The sequence below is a fragment of the Colius striatus genome, chromosome 1 (genome assembly GCF_028858725.1).
Source record: "Colius striatus isolate bColStr4 chromosome 1, bColStr4.1.hap1, whole genome shotgun sequence".
NCBI lineage: Eukaryota > Metazoa > Chordata > Aves > Coliiformes > Coliidae > Colius > Colius striatus.
The window spans coordinates 65,967,208-65,988,911 of record NC_084759.1 but is presented as its reverse complement, the minus strand read 5'-3'; the positions used below and the strand labels follow the sequence as shown (position 1 = coordinate 65,988,911).

At 37.9% G+C, this 21,704-nt stretch overlaps 1 protein-coding gene across 1 annotated transcript in view; it reads right to left on the bottom strand.

Annotated features, from left to right (window-relative positions):
- Positions 1-21,704, bottom strand: part of AFF3 (ALF transcription elongation factor 3) — a 327,140-nt gene that overhangs the window by 280,467 nt on the left and 24,969 nt on the right. The gene's annotated exons all lie outside the window — the stretch shown is intronic.

Genomic DNA, 21,704 nt, shown 5'->3' with positions numbered 1-21,704 from the left:
AGTTAAAAATTAGTGGGTAACATATAAACCAGTGTAAATTTACAAGTGAAGAACTCTGGTTTGCAGACAGATGGTCAAAATAAGCAAGAACATGAATCAGACGAATGCCAGTCCAAGCAGGCTGGGGAGGCTCAGGTCTCTCAGAATGCTGGTGCTTTCTTCACACAGAGAACAGATAATTAAATTCTTACAGAAGAATAAAAAGAAATCACTGGGCAGGATCTAGCCTGTGCAGAACTTCTCTGCTTGAAATGTGACAAAGGAAATATCTAAGCAACTTTGACAAAGACTGAAAGTACTCTTAAGGCAGACAGTAATTACAGCTATGAGTAAATAGAAATTATGAACATATTTCCACTTATGACATATCCTCTGAGTGTTGTATGAGAATGCTCCTTTTTTTCACATGGATGTGTTTCTGTAGTGATTCTTTCATTAACTAGCTCCCTAAAGAGCTGTTAAAACTACATGCTGTAGTGGTTTCTACAGTTAGGCTGCTGCTTCTGATCTCTGTTAATCAGTCAAGTCGTGAAACTACTACTGAAACAATTCCTCTTTCTGATGGATTTGACACTATCACAACTTCAGAGCATGAATAAATGAATACTGGCACCATAGCGTATGTATGGCTGGTAGAGTGTAGCTGGAGAGAGAATAAAACCATTGCATTACGTAAAAACTATTAATTTTTAGAAATTAACTAGTCTGGCTCCATATAGACAACTAGAATAAAAATTAAATTTTTTAGGTCAGAATTCTAGTTTAATGCATAATGAGATAAACGAGAGAATTCTTTCCTTGAATTTCCACAGAAAAACAGAGGTTTGCCCAATTCAGTCCGTTACATTTTATTCCCCTCACAAAGGAAACCAATGTGTCTAATAAGGTTTATGTGCTATTTCAGGACAATGTGACAAATATGCTGATTGCCTAGTTTGCTTAGCTCAGCTAATGCCTTTCTTCTGGCATTCTAAATTTGTAAAGTAGAAATATATATTAATGTCATGTGAGTGCACCATGTGTTAATAAGAAAAAGGGTGTCTTGCTAACCAGCTTCCCAGTTAGCAAAACATATGTTGCATTGCCTGCCCACGTGACGTTACCTAGTATGCCTCAGGCAAGGCACTCAAAAGGCCAACAGCTATCTGATTCTAATTCAAGACTTGAGAGAGCTGAAAATACATAGGATATGTTAGATGCTATTAGTATTTAAAAACAATGCCTTAGCTGTTCACAAAATGAACACAGAGTCTTGCATTTACTCATTATGGCTGCTAACTGGGAGGGAACTGCAGAGTACCCTTCTGATGGGTCTGAGGGCATCTCAGGGCAGACACCAAGCATCGAACAGGGCTCTCAAATATGGCCATTTATTGTGAAACAAAGAGTTTCAGTACAGCAGGTTCGAGGCACCTCCCAGCCACCAGTTTGCTTATTCTACTTTCGGGTGGTTGAGGTTTTTGGGGTTTATCACATATTTTTCATGAGAAATGAATCTTATTCTTGCCAACACTCTGTCTTTGAAAAGCAGTGTAACGAGAAGGCAATGACGGGGTGGAGTTTGGGGCATGTAAAATACCTTCCTCCTGGGAGAAAAGGACAGTGCAGACCTCCCCACTGCATCTCTGTGAGCAGAGATCATCTGCTGCACACACTGACAAGGCCAAAGGCAGAGCAGTTATCATTTACTGCTATGTGAGCAATGGTCCTCAGTTACTACATCATGCTATCTGAGCATACTCCCATCAATTAAGTCAGGGTAAAAGACTTTCTAACAACAACCTCTGTGTCTAAAGTAGACTTTGCCACCCTGAATAGCTGTTGTTAGGTCGGGGTTTTCTGGAGTTACAGGGGTTACTTGAGTTACACTTCATCCTCAGCCATGTTTCCCCCTCCAGAACCTCTTGACTGAGATGTTTGCATTTGGACTCTAGCCTGCAGTCAACTAGATATGGGCAGCTCCCTTGAGATTAATTATGGTACTTATCTGTACCCAGTTGCTAGGAAGTAAACAAGTGCAACATTCTTCACTAGGCCTCATACAAATGTAAAAATGCACTGGTGTGATACTCCTAAAGTGGAAGAGCATTTTGATCCCTGTGTTTGATAGAGACATATTTGATGAAGACATACATAGAAGTCATCAGATCTCTGAAACTCTTTCCCTAATGAGAAGTTCACTTTTAGCAATGGAATGCACAACCTTCAATAATTCAGCGTGATTATGCAAATGCCAAAACCGTTTGACAATACCCAATATATCATCTATAAGCAGTAAGTTGGGAAGAACTAAAAGTTAAAGAGTTGTATCCCTTTGGTAATACCAGATGGCAAAATCTCTAGCATTTGTGAGGCTGCTTCTTATTTGCATGAACACTGTAACAATCACATTTTCTTGAATGTATATCACCAAATGTATTTATTTATTTTGGTTCAAGGAGAATAGTGCCAACTGCTATAATTGCCTTTATTGCAAACACTTCAGTTAATGGAAAAACAATATTTTTCATAATTTTATTCCTTCTTTCTTTTTAAAAAAGTTGTAATTTAAAAAAATCCCAAATATACACACACCTTTCCAATCATTTACAGAGTGTGTCTTTTCCACAGGTAAGCCATGAAGAACAAGTTCACGAAAAAAATCTCAACATTTTTTCCTCACTGTGGCAGGAGTGTACATGTCAGTGATATATGCAAATAAATGTGTTAAATGCACACTCATAAATCAGCTCATTGATGAAGAGCTTTGTTAGTATGGGCCAAAGTGTTGAAGTAACTTTGCAAGACTTGGAACAGGCAAGCATTCATCTCTCAAAAGTCAGTGTCATTTATTTTTGTTTCATACAGGTCAAACTCCAAAGGCATGAGTTTAAATAGTTATTTTTTTAAATGCTGCATCTGTTTCAAATTCATGCTTAAAGGACATGAACTGAAGCATAAGTAACAAGTCAAACACTTGAAAAAGTTATATATGGATAAATGTTGTATTATAAAAATTATGCTACTTAAATTTAGCACATGGCTTTAAAAAGCACACTTTGATTTATCTCAGCCCTAAGACCTGCCAAGAAACACACTGGACTTACCAATGAATTATGTCTAAACACCAGTGTCTCGGGCTCAAAGCACTTTCAGTACACCATCACAGTCACAGTTAGTACTACCTTTCCTGCTTCTTCTAGGATGCTTTGAATAATTTCACACTCGGATATTTTACAGATCAGAATATCAATGGACTGCCATACTTCTCAGAGTAGGTACGTTAAATAAATTTCACCTGTTGGGATGCCTTTTTAAAGATTACCTGGATGGCTCCCCAGTCTTTGTCAATGCGCTAGGTGAGCATGGCTCCCCATGAGACCAGCTTGGAGAGGAGAACGCAGGCATCAGCCTTCTCACGCTTCTGACAAAAGTGCTCATAGCATCTTTTAACACTACTGACATCTGAAGGAACTGCTTCCTTCAACCCTTAATTAGAAATAGACAGAGATGACTCAGGGGACAGCCTAGGAGTAGAGCAATAACCTTATCTGAAAAACCTGGGACTGGATTTAATCTCCTACAAAGTCCAAAGAGTTATATAGTCTCAGGCTAGGCCGAAAGCAATCATATAAAAGCCTAAAGTTTTAAGTGTTTTTTTTTCCTTTTTATTTTCCTTTTTTTAAAGCACACTACTTCTGACTCAATTTACCTCCCTCAGATATCACTACTTGTAACAATTCAAAGATAAAGGTCTAACCTTCATCATTAATTGGTTGGAGACAATGCACCAACATACTCTCCTGCCCTTCGGTTTTAGGGAACACCGGAGTTTTGCATTCAGAGTAAGTTGTCCTTTTCCACAAACCAAAGCACTGCACCTTCACTGGGAAACTACACACCATCACAGACATATGGTATGCATTAATGATGCTGCTTGACCTTTTCAGAAACCACAAGATCACCACACCACTAAGGCGAGACTCAGGAAGGATACTGATGTTTTGCTATGAGATCACCATCCTTGTAACAGCTGGCATCTTTGAGACTGTAAAAGATATGGGCAGGTAAATTGATGGTGAGATTGCTGGTGCTCCCCTTGCCTTGCGTCAGTTCATTTTCTTGCAAAAGGAGGGGACAGTGACTCAGGCTGACCTACCTGAGTTCCACAACAGAGGAAGACATATATATGCACTTGGAGACAATTACTGAACTTGTTATAGGTTGCAGTAACCTGCACTTTCCAAACCTTCCAATATCATCTTCCAGTCCAAAGATTTAGTTTATTATTCTCAATTTGTGAAGGCTTTGCAACACCTTCCCCCATCCCCCACCCTCCTTACTTCTACCTCTCCACATGCACCTAAATATTGATATAGATTTTGCAGAAGTAGCTTGTTTATTTGCAGTTAATGTTTTTGACCCTGGAGGTTGATCTCCCTCATCCCAGCAGCTATGCATGTCAATTCACATAAAACTTTCAGGACCTGAAGTCTGGGCATACTAAATAACAAAAGCAGAGCTTACACTCCACACAAACATGCAACAATTTCTTAAATTGGCAAAAGTTTAAGAGTTCTCACAGGCTGCTGTCAGGCCTTTGTTAGGGAAGACCTAGATGTCGTTTACAAGGGCTGAACTTCTTTCCCACTTGTGACCAAACTGACCCTTCTTCTTTCATAATCCAATTAAGAGGCTCCATACAAAACACTATCAGACCACAACACCTACTCCCAGCATCATGGAAATGATATCACTCCCAAGCTTCCAGGTGCACTCCTTGAATATCCCCTGGGAGTAGACAGAGCTGATCATGTTCCAAACAATCAGAAAACCCTCAATCCCTTACCATAACTGACTAAAAGATACATGTGTCTCAATTATAAAGCTAGATCTGTGAACAAGTTTTCTTTGAGGACATACATATCTTTGAAATTAAACTATACAACACAGTCATTTCTGAATTATGAACAAAGTTGGAACTGCTTCAAAAGCATGAAAACACAGGAATTTTTCAAGAAAAGAATTTTTTAAATGGTTTACTAATTATTTTCAATATTTCCCCACAAATTGTAATCTGGCACACAAGTCAATATACTAAATTTCAGTCAGAAGTGAGGACATTTTCTTTAATATTTTATGGTCTAATTCTCCCCTGAATTATCACATTTATGCCTGAGTAGCTAAACAGGGTAACTCAAGGGAAAAAACTTATACAACACAATAAAAAACCATCCGATTCTGATGCAGGACAGTGATTATGAAACCAAATTCAGAATGGAAATTGAATTCTGAATTTAAATGTGTTGTCATTCCCACATCTCTGCGGTATTTTCAAACACAAAAGGACTAACCAGCCTGAGACCTTGAAAAAACCAATAGCCCCAAACATTTTTAGAAAACAGTCTTAATTCTGATGATTTAATTACAACAATTCACGTTGTTTTGCTTGCTGAATTGCTGTGCTCAACATGGAAGTGCTATCATTTAATGTCTGTTTTCTGTTTCACTGTTTGTGTCCATAGTTTTCACTGGCCAATTTCTGGGTACCAGTTCCATTTCCAGCTAAGTATAAATGATGCCTGTTTGGGAACTTGTTAATGGGTTATGGGGAGCTCTTAGAGATGGCAACCTTACATTTTTGAGTGTTAAATGTTTTCTCTAATGACATTGGAATTATTGGTTTGATTCTAATAAAAGAGCTGTCTTTGATGAACAAGTGGCATAATCAATAAAATGCCTTTCTAGGTTGCAAGTGACTTTTCTAGACTTTTTATCTAGCTTAAACAGCAGAAGTTAATTTGAGGATTTTTACAGTATTTTCTCCCATTTACAAACAGGAGTGCCGTGGGGTAAAGCAATTACTCTGATTTACTGTTCTCACTTTGATTGAACATAAAGATGTAGCAGGGTCTCAAAAAAGCAGTAACTTAACAAACTGTGCTCCTATCCACAGACAGATAAAGTACCTACTTTGCTATTTCAAAGAGTTTACCTCCAGGCAGCAGCACAGAGCAAACATCAATCAATGACATGTGTCTAAGATGAGATTGATGTTTACTCTCACAGCTTTTCATCTTACATCCAATAAATTATTTTTCCTTCACCAAAATGCCTGGTTAAATTTCATTTTTCACTTTGCAGGATCAGTTTTAAAACTTTAGCTTCCAGCAATTTTAAAGCTAGGATTCATTGATGCTTCAGCTTTTACAGCCTGTTTATGATTTGTATTACCCATGAAACACTACCATCCAAACAGGAATATGATCAGGGGGAGCTGAACTGGGACAGCCACTCACACAGTGGCAGGTGCAGGCTGGAAGGTGTGAGATTGCTTTAATTATCTGCCTGGAAATTCCAAGTCCGAAATGAGGAGCTATATTTCCAGGGGCAGATATATTGCATCCAGCCAACAAATGCATATATACATATCATCATATCTGCAAATTCAGCACCTAAGCGTTTGAGGCAGGTCTTCTGAGGGCTCACACTGGGCAGCTGGAAGGAACTGAGGAAAGACTAATTGTGCGTGCAGTTGTTGTCTTAGAGGCACTCACACCTAACACAAAATGCGAGTGCTTTGCATGCAACCTGACTGAATTTTAAGTATCTACTGAAATACTGAGAAAACCTAGGGCTGCCAATTGAGAATGGGATCTAGGTTGTTGAGTCAGAGTAGTAAACATCACAACAGAGGAACATTAAAAAAAAAATCCAATTTTGTTCAACATCTGCTTGTAAAAGAGCACCTCTTCCAGCCCTGCTACAGATAAAACATACACATTTTCTCCCCTCGATGAAGTTTTGCCTGATGAGAGAAATTAAAACATAATTCCAATTTTTTAATTGTTTTTTTCAGGAAAAATAACTTCATCACATGATAAAAATCTATTAGCCCATACCTACAGCAAACACAGATGTCCAAAAATTCACCACTATTAATAATCTTGCACTCGGAATGAGTATTTCTTTTTCTCCACAGCTCAAAACGATATTTAAAACCTCCAGAAACTGAATGGAGATCTTAGCTGTCAAGAAACAAGACACTGTAGATGAGATAGGAGAAAGTATTCCTTTTGTACCCTCATCTATATTTTCCAGGTGGAGAGAAAAAAACCACCAAGACTGAAAGTGCACAAACTAGACAAAGCACAGTGAAGCCCTTTCATTTGATTTTATTAATGTTACCTTTATTTTGTAATTCAAAATTACAACAGCTGACAGGATCAATAAGGATTCTTTTATTCTTCCTAACCTAACACTGCTGAATTCCCTCGGCTGCTACACATGGCCTTACCTAACTCAGTGATGCCTCTATCTGATCCAGTTTCTTTTTACATTGCTTCCCTGCCAGAGATGTCAGACACAACGCCCCACTTGTCTGTTTTTCTCCACAATGATTTCTGCTTTCCATGGCATCCTTATGCATGGGGAACTGTTCCAGTTATCATCTGCCAAGCTCATGTGTTTTTTTCTTTTCCTTCTTCTTTAGGCTCCTTACAGTCATAATTAGTCAAAAATGATAGGATTTTTTTCTCATCGGCCATCCGGCTCATCTCTATAGAGGATGAGCAAATTATTCATATAGTCTCGGTGCATATCCTGAAGAGTTTACAGACTGAATGTTGCAATAAACTGATCTTACTACCTACCTTTTGTTGCATGATTTCTAGTGATGTTCTTAACACTTAAAATATAATGAAAGAAAAAAAAATTACCTTGTAAAATCTATTTGACATTTAGCATCATGTGTTTAATACTTTATTCAAAATGCTTGTTGAGTTGAAACTCAACACACCTGTGTGTGCTGAAAACAGGAACCCAGTCAATAAAGATCCTCAGTGGGAGTTTCAGTAGTAAAAAAAATGAAAACAAGTATCTTGAAAATTGTGAAAAATTCCATTTTGCCTCCATGATCTTTTTCTTGAAAAAGGTCTTTTTCAGGAAAAAAAACCACCTCCTTGCTCCCGTTTTTCTCTAACAACTGAAACAGCCTATTCTCCCCATTGGGCTCTGAACAGTGATCCATCTACCCAAAGCTAATTGCAGGATTGAGAAGTGCACCAAGGTATACTTCACATAGTGCACAAAAACTGAAAGCTCTGTAACTGGTAGAAAAATGTTGTCACACAATTCGCCCTGGTGCAATTTGACTTAAAGTAGCAAAAGTAAACACTGTAATGAATCATTAAGGCCAGATCTAAGAGCACTTTGCCACTACAGAGATAACAGCAGTGTCTATTAGAAAACATTCCTGGCCCAGTAGCAAAAAGGAGCAAAATTTTACAGACTGCCATGGATGCCAGAGCCCGGCAGTCTTAATTTCAGTTGTTAAATGCTTTTGTCACCTCTAAGAACCCCTATGAAAAATGAGTGAAAGACTCAGTATCTAAATGTAAAGGTTGTGAAAGCTCTCGCCTATATTTACATTCTGCGCGATTTATTTTAGATCAACTTTCAAAATTATCTGATATCCAAAAGGCAGTGAAATACAGCACTGAAGTACGGGACACAGGAATTCAGCTTTATGAAGTACCGTACTCTCACAGAAAGCCAAAGTATGGTATTTTATTATGAATGTGTCAGCTGTTCATAACCATCAAATCTATGACTCATGAAAATGTCTATACATGTTTTATTAACAAAGCAACATTTCCAATTTACTCTTACTATAATGGATAATGACTGAAGGTTCATCAGGGTTAATCAAGAAAATGATGTAAATTTTATATTGTATTATGTTTCACTTGGCTTAAAATGGATCTTAGGCGATAATTTTTTTATGTGTTTAATCATGATTTACAGCATTATGGAAACCACATAACAACCCCAGTGCAAAAAAAAAAATAACCCAACAAGTCAGCGCATAAGTCATCAGGTTTTTATGTATTCACAAAAAAATCACTTCTTGGGATCTTCAGCAGATAGTCACTGAGTTTGGTATCTGTAGAAACCGAATCAATATGTTTTGAGATGTCTTGCTTTAATTTACCTTTCATATTTTATAGATAGATGGAGACCTTATTATAGCATTTTATATATTACAGAGGAGCCATCACTACATATAGGTAAGGCTGAACTGAATTTTAAGCAGATGTATGTTAGCATGTCTACATGATAAAAATAAATTTGGATGATGTTAATAACTGCATATGCAGATAGAGCAAGAACCAAAGTAGTTAAACACTATGCCAACCATATAGATACAAAAAGAATCAGCCTCTGTAAATGCCAAAATAATAAATCCGATAAAACTTGTGTTTTTTCTTATATGAACACCTGAAATGTAGTGCATCATATGAAGAAATCATGGCTTTAGCAATAGTTTAGCAATAGAACCTAAGAAAGTTGTGGTTCGTATACAACTTTAAGATTGCACCATACAGCTAGCAAGCTTCTCTAAAATGCATTGCATACATTCATACTCCACCAAAATGCAAATTTCTTCTCGCTTCTTTCTTCTGAAAGTGAAGAATGTAAACTGGACCTGGGGTTTATGCATGATCAAAGAACGATATCCCCAACAGATCCTTGGAACCTGCACAAGTCAAACACAAAGTGTTTGACTTTCAGCTTTGTATTCGTGATATTCTGCTTGCCCTGTGTGGCTCTGTCATACTTTGACATGTAGCCCCAAGGAATACAAAACCAGAATTAGGAAGATAAGTTAGCCAAAACTAGCATACCCATGCATAAAAGAATAATTTCTGTTCATACACTAATAAAAACACACACATGTTAAAATTATGAAAAAGTTAAAACTTTTATGCCCTGTAACTGGTGTAATTCATGTGAGCTTCTTCACATGCCGGTCCCAATTCATTCTGCCTACGAAGATGACTGTATCATAAGTCATGTTGTCAGTTTTCAGAGGTGCACAGAGATGCACTCCCTTCCTTAAGAGACATGTAATGGGAAGCGAGGTATTTTCTCTCTTCCATAATGAAAGAAATAATTTTCTTTCTTTCCATAATGATGGAAAAATCTCTAACCACCTGAAAAAAACACAAACATATATTTTTTTCTTTGGTTTCTACCTCTCTTTACACTCTGCTTCTGCTTAAAAAGTGTGGCGGTAACATGACAATGCCACAAATTCAAACCAAAAAGTAATATGTATGGAGTGCAAAACCCTAAACATAATAAACTGCAAAATAAGGCCCTGTATTTTAGCTCGCAGAAGTAGCATGACTATTCCAGCACCTCACTTTCAAGTAGGTTAATGCTTCTTTAAATATTTCCAAATCTAAAGGAAATGACATAAAAATGACAAAAGATTACCTAGAAGGTTTAATGGCTGTGACAGATGCAGAAGCCAATCCAGAGATGCCCATGCTGGGATGGTGTCAGAGAGGCACAGGCTGCCTATTAGAGGGGACAGCTTGGTTCCAGTCCAAAGTGGGAAAGCAAGTGACCAGACGAAGACAGATACATCATCCCCTCACTAACAGCTGTCTCACTCTGATTACTTTTTCTCAGCAAATTTTAGCTTTAACAACATCAACAAAAGCTTGTAAGAGAGAAACATTTTATTTTTACTGTATGCTTTATTTGAAGTCTGAGTTCATGCATGCATACTCATGTCACATTAAATTATAAGGATATCATTTACTTGTATAGTATAAGATGTAAAATTATTCTATGTTTCATTTTTAAAGTGGTAATAGGTATTTAAATTCTATATATTGTTGTTACATCATGAGGAGGGATCTAAATTGTATGTAGTATTCTAAAAGCATGGGTTTGGGAGATGACTAGAATATTTCTGTTTGAATCTTCTGTAGAAAAGATCCTTTTTTTATTATGCTAGGAAATTTACAAGTCTCTGGGTTGGGGTTCTTTTCTGTAATTTTAAGAAATGTTTCAAAACATTGGACTTCAGTTTGACCTTCTCTCACTCCAGTGTTCAATAGTACCAAATTTTTGAGTCCTTCTAGAAGCCCACTTAAGCTGGTTTCATGGGAACTACTAAGGAGGACTCAAATCCTTCTCTGATAGGCTGGGCATTAAAAATGCCAGAATTTTCCTCTCCCATTTCACCAGGGTAATAAAATGTAACTAAAAGGAGTTAAAATACATATTAAAACAAAAAAAAAAGAGGGAAGTGGGAGAAAGTTCTCTGGATTTTTCAGTTCAGAAAAACCAACAGAATGGTGATGTTTGAGACATGAGATCTGCAATGGAAAAAAAGTCTATACAGGAGCAACCCATCCTGCATCTTTGTATTTACAGATTAGCAACCTACGATCCCACAGTCCTTTGTTGATGGGATAGGATAGGAATGGATAGGATTTTGAAGACAAGGCAATCTCCGCCTTGACCATTATCCTTGAAGGTCACTGAAACTCGTGTTCACATTGCTAAAAATCCAGTACTTAGAAAGCTGCTAATCGTGCCATTTGGATTTAGCTGCTCGCATGCTCTCAGGCTCTCTAGTCTTAGAAGTGATGACAATCAAAGCCCCCACAGTAGATACCCAGATTCTTGTTAAGAAGTAACATCTGAATCTTGTGGAAGGTGTCTAACATTTTAAAGACACAAAATGACTCTGGTAGATCTAGGAGCACATTTTCTTTCCCCACTGAAAGTCAGCACATCTCTGCACGTTGGGGAGGTGACGTTCCTGGAGTGGGCTGTAAGAGAAGTGAACGGTGGCGTTACTCCATCAGTGTTACTTGCTGGCAGAAACCTGAGATAGTGCTGAACAGAAGGGCAAAGGAGCTTCTTGCTGTCCCCTCCCAACCCTGCTGGATGGGCCCACTGTGGGGAAAAATATGACATGGATGAGGGTGGGAGAGAGCATGAAATTAGACCACTGTGGGTGAACTTGATTTTTATTTGAATTCAAACAAAGCATGGTATAATTCACACTTGGTAACTGGAATATCCCAGTGCAAAAAAACAAACAGAAACTGTTATTAGCAAGAGAATATTTTGTTGCTAGCATGCTGTATTAAGGAGAAAACTGCTACTACATTTAGCCTTCCTTAAAATTTCCTAAGCAGCAATGCTGATATAGCTTCTCAGTAACAAAGGAAATGGTAGAGAATTATTTCCTCCTAGGTAATGGAAAGCAAAAGAAAGTATGTAAAAATATTCCATTTGATTTTTTAAATATAAGTAAAAGAAAATAAGCTCAGTGAATTTGTTCAGTGTAAAATGTTTTACTGTTTCTTAGAAAACTGTGAAATAATCGTACTACTCATGTTCCATTTTGCTATGAACCAAAACAATATCTTTGTAAGTTGATGACAAGGATTTCTCAAAGATTTCTGAGCTTTTATGCAATCCTAAAGAACACTTTTTTACTGATGTGGGAATATCTAGCTTAACTAATTTGATATTAACAACATACTATAAGAAAGAAAAAGAAAACTTCTTTAGAATATCAGGAAAGGAACGTGAAAGGGTTAACAGAGTAAACTAAAAGGAACGTATTAGTTGGGTACACATAAGTATCAATCTGAAAATAATATTACTTAAACTTGTTATTTTCAAATGTATCTGTTCTGTAACAATTTAAAAGCCTAGGTTCACCATTTTATGACACATCTCACTCTGTATACACAGAACAGAAAAAAACCCCATACTGCTCCATATCTCTCTCTTTAAACAAAACAGAAATTCCATAACTTCATCTCTCATAACAAATCTACTTTGTACAAATGCTTCTGAAAATGTATCACATTAGCTAACTCTTTGAAACCAAAAGAGGAAAGCACTTTATAGAGTTAACAGCCTCTCGCTTCCAATGTGGTAACCATCATATTGTATAGCCTATTTGATGTCTGTTATCACAAAAGCTTGCAAGGAGGAGCAATCTCTCTGTGACACAGCTTCAAAGCCACATAGAACTTACAGCTAAAATATAACAGGCATCTACTGCTACATTGGTCTTCGGGAGGAGGTACAAGGCAGTAGGTTCCCTGAACCTGACATGACCCAGAAAGTATCCTACAGCAGAAGAGTCAGCTGAATGATTCATGGTCACATTTGGGTCCCATTTTAACAATCCAAGCACACATAACATCTCCTATCTTTCAGGTTTTCCTTTCACTCTATTCCTGTTGCCCATGAACAAACTTCACCTGAAGCTGACCTGTAACTGGGTACTGAGATGATGCACACACTGGCCTGAGGACCTCTGCTGTAGGTAAGAGGTGGTGTAGCACAGAAGAGATGGATAAAGAAGTATAGAAAAGACGAACTGTGTTCGTTTGGTTTAGAAAAGGTAAGACTGGCAAGCACATGATAATGATCTTCCCACCTATAAAAACTTGTGGCAGAGCAGACAATGTTGAATTGTGCTGTCTGCCAGGTCACATGACTTTATTTGCAGCAGAGGATATTTAGATATGGTTTTAGAAATGCTATCTACCTGAAAAAGGAAGGGCTGGAAGAGGCCTCTACAGCCTCCTTCCTGGCTTCTTTATTTCAGAACAGGTTGGTTAATCCTGCTGCTGACCATATCCCCACCAACAAAGAGTTGTTTGTTCCTTCTCAGCCAAATTTAATAGACAAAATAAACAAGAACAGAAAATCCTCATCCACCGAACAACACAACTCCTTCCAGATGAACAACAGGGTCTCCTTACATTATTGTATGGGATGAAATTTCTCTGTAAGTACCTGCCTGTTAGCATTTACCAAAAAAGACTAGTTCTCCCCAACAATGAAGACATTTTTCGGGTAAGAACATACATCAAACACAAACTACTTCTGTGCTAGGGACCTATGTAAGTCCCTATGTTCCACACAATCTTGAGGGACTCAGATGTGCTATAAAGGTTAGACCCTTATCTGGCTGGCTGGCCTAGGTGTGCTTCTTCTGCCTTAGAGCCAAGGGATGGAATAAGGGCTCTATGCTGTCTGGCATTTAGAATTTTTTTGCTGTGATTTTTTTTTTTTTAATATATGGGCAAAAGGATAGAGAAATTTTCCTTTAGTCACTGAGTTCAGAAACGAATCTGTAAGATGTGAGAGGAGGAAAATCTTTTCCACCATGTCCAAATCAACCATGCTTAGCTGCTACACAGATACACAGGGCACGCAAAGGGAGACAGGTTGAAAACAAATAGAGCTTTTCTAAAATATGCCGCAATCTCTGACACTACAATTTCCAGAAGGAGTGCTACTCATGGTAGTTTATATTTGCTATTAGAAATTTACTTTTGATCCCTCAACCTCTGTGATGTACAAAAGATCTGAATCCTCTTGTGTAACAACAGGAAAGGCAAGTGGTGAACAAGATGATTTTGTAATCAAACATCACAACTGCTCCCTCAGTCACCAAACTCAAAGTCCTAACATCTTCATGTGATGTAAATGGCATAACTCCACTTATGTTGAGTGCTACTTTAATTTATTCTGCATAAGAATAGAATAAAATTGTAATTATGTCCAACTGTATATATATAAAGTCAAACACAAAGCACTAGGCTTTGAGAGAAAACACAGGAAGATTCTCATCCGCGTGGACTTTTGGGATACCCAGGATATGTGGTTGAACTCATATCTGGCAGGAAGCTAACCACCTTAAAAGTTGAGTGCTGGAGCTTAAGTCCACTGTAGAATGTACACTTAAAGGACTACTTTTTCACATTCTCTCAGCATATGCAACTATGAGGTGAATCCAGTCTAAGAAATTCACTTTGGGGATAGGAAGTCATGATATCTGAATTCTCCTACTACGTGTTGCAGTTAAAACATATCAGAAGATATTGTACAAAAAAAAAATTAAAGAATACTGATTTCCTTTGATAGGCAAGCTGAAAAAAAAATACAACTCTCCCCATCTCTCACCACAAAAATTATTTTTACTCTTACAGGTTTCTAAAAAAAGTGAAAATTATGGCATCTTTTGTCACAAATTAAGGTAAACTTCAGTGAGGTTTTTTTGGTACTGGCTTGGATATTTTTGCTTACCAGTTGATGGCATTGTATTAGGTCCATCATAAAAAAGAAAATACTGTTGGCAATATTTATTTGTAGAGACAAACATCAATGCTAAGCACTTAGCAGTACATTATGTTTTTCTGAGGATGCACTTGGGGGAATCAAAGTATTTTATTGCACAATAGATATTATTCTGTTTGTACTTGCATTCCTCCAAACTTAAACCATTCACAATGTTTTATTTCTGAGCATACATAACCAAGAGCACTGACTGGGGTGATATTGTTAAGTATTCAAACAATTCCTGCACATCACAAAAAGAATGCCTTTGGGTAAAAATCTTTACTTCTCTTTTTCTTTGTCTTTCCTTTGCCAGTGTCTTTACATGACATATTTTTGAAAAAATGAACCACAGTTGCTCTATTTACTATTTAACAAAAATAAAGCATGAAAAGTAATATAAGCTATAAATAAAATAATCCAATATTTGTATGGTACTAATTTGTCAGGCGTTGAATAAATGTTAATTATACAGCTTTTTAAAAATCAGACTTGTTAATGTCATTTTTAATTTAGAATGTTACACTGTAAATGTTTTCTATTGTGTTAATTTACACCTGTTATTACAGACTCTATTATTAGGTTTACACTGGAACAGCTACTTTGTGCCACTGAAATTTGCTTAAAACAGCAGAAACAATTACTAATTAGAAGGGCATGTTTACTTTAATTATATTTATTTCCTAGTCTAGTTTTATATGTAGCACACTATGAAAGTGTATGATTCAATTAGCCAAACCCATTTATCTTAGGCAATTCCTCAAATGAGCACTGCTTAGAAAGACAGCAAATTCTTTCAGCACTACTTTGCCTCATAAATTTCATAGGTGACACTAATAAATACATACTGTGACTGGGTATCACTTTCTACGTGACCTCACTGCTTTCTCCCATTTTTGCTAATGCTTATTCAGTAATTGCAGATTACCAGAATGACATTTTATTTAAACAATGAGCCCAACTGTTTCAATCAAAGATTTTGAGCCAGTGACATGGAGAGCTATCTTTAGCATTCATAAACTCAGAATCAATACAAGATAAGCATTCAGCTCTTTCAGTTATCCGCTCAATGTGAAAGTACTACCAACATTTATCCACTGATATCTAGAGCTAGTCTTATGTATCACATAGTGCTTTACAAGTTTGCAAACCAGGTGCAATTTAAACTTCTTGGGAACAAAATATTAACGTTTTTATCCTTTCCAAATATGACTCCTCTGAGTATTTTTTTCCAGTGAAAATCGTACTGTCTATCCATTCTCACTGATTAAAAAGGAGAGCCATATAAATTCTTTACAAATTACTTCCCTGAAGCTCATTCTTCATGTTATGTTTTAAAGCAAAGTCAGGATTAAAAAAACAAACCAAACAAGAGAGTTATGTTTCTAATTGATAGTCGTTTCTGTACATAAATGGCATTGGCAGACAGAATCATAGATTGGTAGGGGTTGGAAGGGACCTTTAGAGATCATCTAGTCCAACCCTCCTGCAGAAGCAGGTTCACCTAGATCAGGTCTCAGAGGAACATGTCCAGGTGGGTCTTGAAGACCTCCAAGGAAGGAGACTCCACAACCCCTCTGGGCAGCCTGTGCCAGGGCTCCCTCACCTGAACAGTGAAATAGGTTTTTCTTATGTTTAAGTGGAACTTTTTGTGTTCCAGCTTCATCCCATTACTCCTTGTCCTGTTGCTAGCTACTATAGAAAAAAGGGATGTCCCAACCTCCTGACATCCACCCTTTAGTTATTTATAAATGTTAGTAAGAGCTCCCCTCAGTCTCCTCTTCTCCAGACTAAACAGCTCCAGTTCCTGCAGCCTTTCCTCATATGAAAGATGTTCCAGTCCCCAACATACTAATGACATTAGTATGACATATTAGCATGACATTTCTAATGCCGTTATTTCTGTACTTATAACAAAATTCAATACCCTGAAAAATAAAACTGAAGATAAAACTGTACAAGCTGGGGTGAAATCCTAATGAGTTCTACATCAAAAGGTGCTCTGCCTCATTCTGCCATCAAGGTTAATGAATTTATACTATCTCACTGTCGCTGCATGGGCATAGCAGTTGTATGACACTCAAAAAGTGCAACTTATGCTGTTGTGGCGAGGATAGGGCTACAGCTAAACAGAGGCAACCATTGCCTGTGGAACATAGCTCTGTGCAGCTGCAATGCTGCCTACAATGAGCATATATGTTGATTTAGACCATCACATTTTGGACTGCCTGGGACACATTTAAAGGGAATTAATTCCTTGTTATATTGCTCTTTAACATATAGAGAATAACAAAAATGATGAAAATCTAAACTTCTAGTAAGAATTAAGCCAGCATCTTTTGTGGTCAAAGATCACAGATCTGCCTTCTTTTAATCCACTGCAACCCACCGTATAAGTAGAAAGTCTGATGTAATTCAGAAAAAGCTGCTATTAAAAAGTCAGCATTTAAAAAAGTTAAGAGAGACATATCTCAGCTGAGGCAATTATTTTGTAGGTTAAGTGGAAAGAAATATTGCTGCAATTGAAGATTTGTCTTCACAAGGGTTTTCAGGAAAGTCAAGGCAAATCAGCTGAGGAAATGAAGTCAGTTCCCAGTCAGATGAACATATATTATGGTAGCTTAACCCTCTTCCAAGAGGAAAAGGGATCAACTGTACTGATCTAAGATCACTTTGAGAATGGACCAAGCACATGCATGTAAGACTTTAAGGTATGCAGACTATCTCATGCATTTAGCACCTCTCCTGCTCTGGTATTGCCTCTACCCAACTCACGTGGTCAGTGATAACAAAGGCTGACTTGATAGACCCCTTTTCTGACCTTTCACTAATAGCACCTTCACTTTTATTTACATGTGGGCTGCAGGGAAAGGGAGGTTATGCAAAGTGCACTGGCAATTTCTAATAGCTAGCTATCTTTAATAACAAAGTGTAAGATAACAAATCAAGTCTGAGTCACAACTAATTAAATGAAACTGGAATTGAAAATGAATGTAATTAGTCAAAATTTCTGAACAGTGCCTTTATTATAAAGTCAAAAATTAAAATGAAGAAGTCAGTGTTCTGCAACATAATCAAGCCCATACACAAGCAACTTCTGTCCTTTCTTCAAGAGTCTTGGTTTTTAATATCTCTGCTTCTGGGAAACTTGGATTACTATAGATTTTTGGAGTTTTCTTCCAAACTGATGAGATGCATTTGGTTATCTTTGCTGGGATATTGTCAGGGAAATTGACCACAGTATGTCATTACTGTCTCTGTTCTTGCGTTACTCCATGCAACAGCAAGGAGGCATCATCAATTAAAACTGAAATAATGCAAATTGCACTACTCTGCTTAAGTCAGTGATACACTTACATGTACCTGTATGATACGGTCCATACAATTGTAATGAACCTGAGTTGTTAAATGCTAGGATATATACATGCAAAGCAGTGAAGTGCCTTTTATAAGGGGACCTGTAGGTGTTAAATTAAGCAAACTTCAGGAGATCTTCATTTGAAAGAGAAATATATTGATTCACTCTACTACTTTCACACTGACATACACTTTCTCTTAACCATGGGCTGACTCTTTTTAGGCTCATTCAATATGGATTCCCCAAAAGGGGTTTCATTTCTGCAACAATTGACCAAGAGAAATGATACTGCTTTTCTGACCAAATATTCACCCTGGTCTAATTCTTTTTGCTCTACCACAACATGTCTTGACACAAAAGAACACAGAAAAGCCTGGTACTTTCCTCAGTGCTTGCAATGCTGACCCAAATCACAGCTTTTGGATTACTTTTAGCTAACATCCACACGGTAATTTTACTCAGGCTCACTTAGTGGGAAGAACACATCAACCCCAGCTCTGCCCATTCAGCCAGGCACTCTGCTTTGATCATGCACTTGGGAAGCAGCTGGCTATGGAGTATTGCATTTACAATCTTCTTCTTCTTCTCCTCCTCTTGCCCCTAAAAGAAAACCTAGATTGAGATGTGACTGCCTTTTCCAAAAGAAGGTGGTGATACAAAAGCATTGCACCCAACAGAAACCCACCACCACAAACAGCCAGATAACACATGACCTAGTTATATGTTCTTTATTACTCCTAGTAGAAAGTAATAATATTTGAAACCAGCATTTCAGACACAGAGCATGAAGGGAAAATGCACTCATCCTCAATTCAGGGCTGCCGGATAAGCGACAACTCCATTAAGCCATGCCTGGGATCTGACACTATCTGAAAGGCAAGGCTGCTGCCTGGGGAGCCTGCCTGCTGCTCACTCCTGCTGCTGTTGTGAGAAAGGCTTCAATTAGTACTGACCTCAGCATGGGAATATTTCTCCCAAGTCAGGAAAGGAAATATCACAGACTTAAAGCCCTTCTGTCTCTGAGACTGGGGTGAAACTGTGCTAGGCCAGATTCACCTCCCACAGACTCACCTGGATAAAGAGTGTGAATCAAGGAGCAACACTGCAGCACAAACTAAAACAAAGACACTGATTTCTTGAATATTTTCAATGCACAGGGATTACACTGATTTTTTTCTCTTGGTAGCCAACCACACTGCGTGTGCGTGCACAAACATACTCTGCTCCACAGGATCACTAGCTACCTTGGGGCATTGTCACCCCATACACATAAACACACAAACTCACACATATGCAGCAGCATGTTGGGCACAGTGGGGGAAAAAAAAAAAAAACAACAAACCATAAAACTGGGAGTTACAAGAGACTGAAAGATGTACTCAGATCCACAGGGATCCTGAAAATCAAAAGAGATGGCAAAGAAAAAATAAAAGGAGAAGTACCTGGCTGTTCTCAGACACTCCCTACACAAATGATTCTTTTCCAAAAACTATAACACTATCTTCTAAAGAACTAACACTTTGAAAATGCAGATCTGGGTGCTGCTTTAATGACAAAGGCGGCACTGAAACAAAACACTCAGGCTACCTCAGTCCGGGGAGCTAAAATTACTTTTATTCCCGATACACTCTGGAGAAAAAAAAAAGATTCTTACACACAGTTGGAGGCCACTTTAAAATCTACATATGTGCCCATCTTAAAACTATTAACAACTGTCTTTTTACTACAGGATTCTGGCTAGCATGGAAAACTGGGCAAGCACCGTGGACTCAAATGATTAACAACGCATGAATTCTTCTAAATCTAAGGTAAAGAAAGCAAAAATGACAAGCAGAAGGAGAAAACATCTTAAAAAAATTACCAGAGAGCTAGTTTTGGATCTAAAGGCAACACCAAGCCTGCCAACTCCTCAAAGAAGCTGCCAAGAAGTCAGATGCCATAACTGAAAGGATATTATCCAGAGTTTTACATCTGAGTCTCATGAGTGCCTTTGAAAAATGACAAAAAAAAATGGAGGCTGGCAAGAGCTCAACTGTTTAATTTCTATCCCCACCCTAAATATTTATTTAAAAGTTAAATTGAAACCATTGCAAAAATTAAAGACAGGATGTGTAAATACAATGTTAAGCATTTACAACGACCCACAAGGGCAAGCTAGCCCTACCAAAGTACTGGAAAACTCTCTGGGAACATGAATTAAAGACCCGAGATCATCCCAAACTCCCTGTTTGTGCTGGGCTTCAAAAAACACAGAGTCCTCAAGGAAGGACTTGTGATGACTGAGTTTATAGAAGTGGTGTCTGCCCCTGCAGCCAGGGTGGGCACAGAAGGACTCAATGCCACTCCTCTCACATCAAATACAACAGGCTCATGGCTTATCCCCATCACACAATGGGTTACACCTGCTGCACTGTGGGCCATACTAGTGCCCTTGCTGGAGACATGTTTGATGCTATCATGGAGGAGATGCTGACCACTCTTGAGACGGAAGCCAGCTGTAGGCCATCAGAACAGTTTAGATAATCTACAGCTCTTGCCATTCTCATATCTGAAGAAGTCAATGCAATGAGGTAGCCAAATTAAAAAGCTTCAAAAATAGGTAGCTCAAGAGTCTCTGATCAGTGGACAGACCAAGGGTTGACTCTCCTCGCTCTACAGCAGTGTCCCACAGAGTGTAAGGGTGCACTGACAAACTGGATCCAGTCCTACTAACAAGAAAGCAAGCAAGCAAGCAACAATAATATTGGGATTTTTAGGGTGAGTGTTATCTGCAGAGGTCTCTATTGAACCTGTAAGCCAAAATTCTGACTTTATTTCATGTAGCTTCCATTTCACAAATACATAAGCACATAGACTTAAAATACTTGAATAATTCCATTTCAATCACTGGAACTCCTCCCGTGCATCAAGTTAAACACTTGCACAAGGTTCTCTTCGGTCACAGTCTTGCACTGTTTATGCAGAAAAAATTTTGTAACCAGATTGATTTGTATATCCTGCCATCACTTGGCACTGAGCATTGTATCCCTTGACATTAACTGGCATCTGTCAAGCACTCACTTATAAAAAAGTTATTCAGTTGCACATATTTGTAATGTGCAACTGCATATATTACTTGAGTAAAGGAAAGGCAGTTATTTTGATTTCTGCCACAAAATACAGAGTAAGTATAAACTATGAAGTGCAGAACACAGAAAAATGTAATGACTTTTTAAAATACTGTCCAAGTAAGCAATATTTTACAAGACAAGAAACAAATGTTCAGGGCAAAGCTGCAAATGGAAGTGACCAAGACTGCACTGAACTTGGAGCACAAGATTATCCTCCCACGAGACTGTGACAGGTTAACATTTCATCTTATTAAACACACCTGCTCTATCTCTCCTTCTGGATCTTCTACAGGCTCATTAAG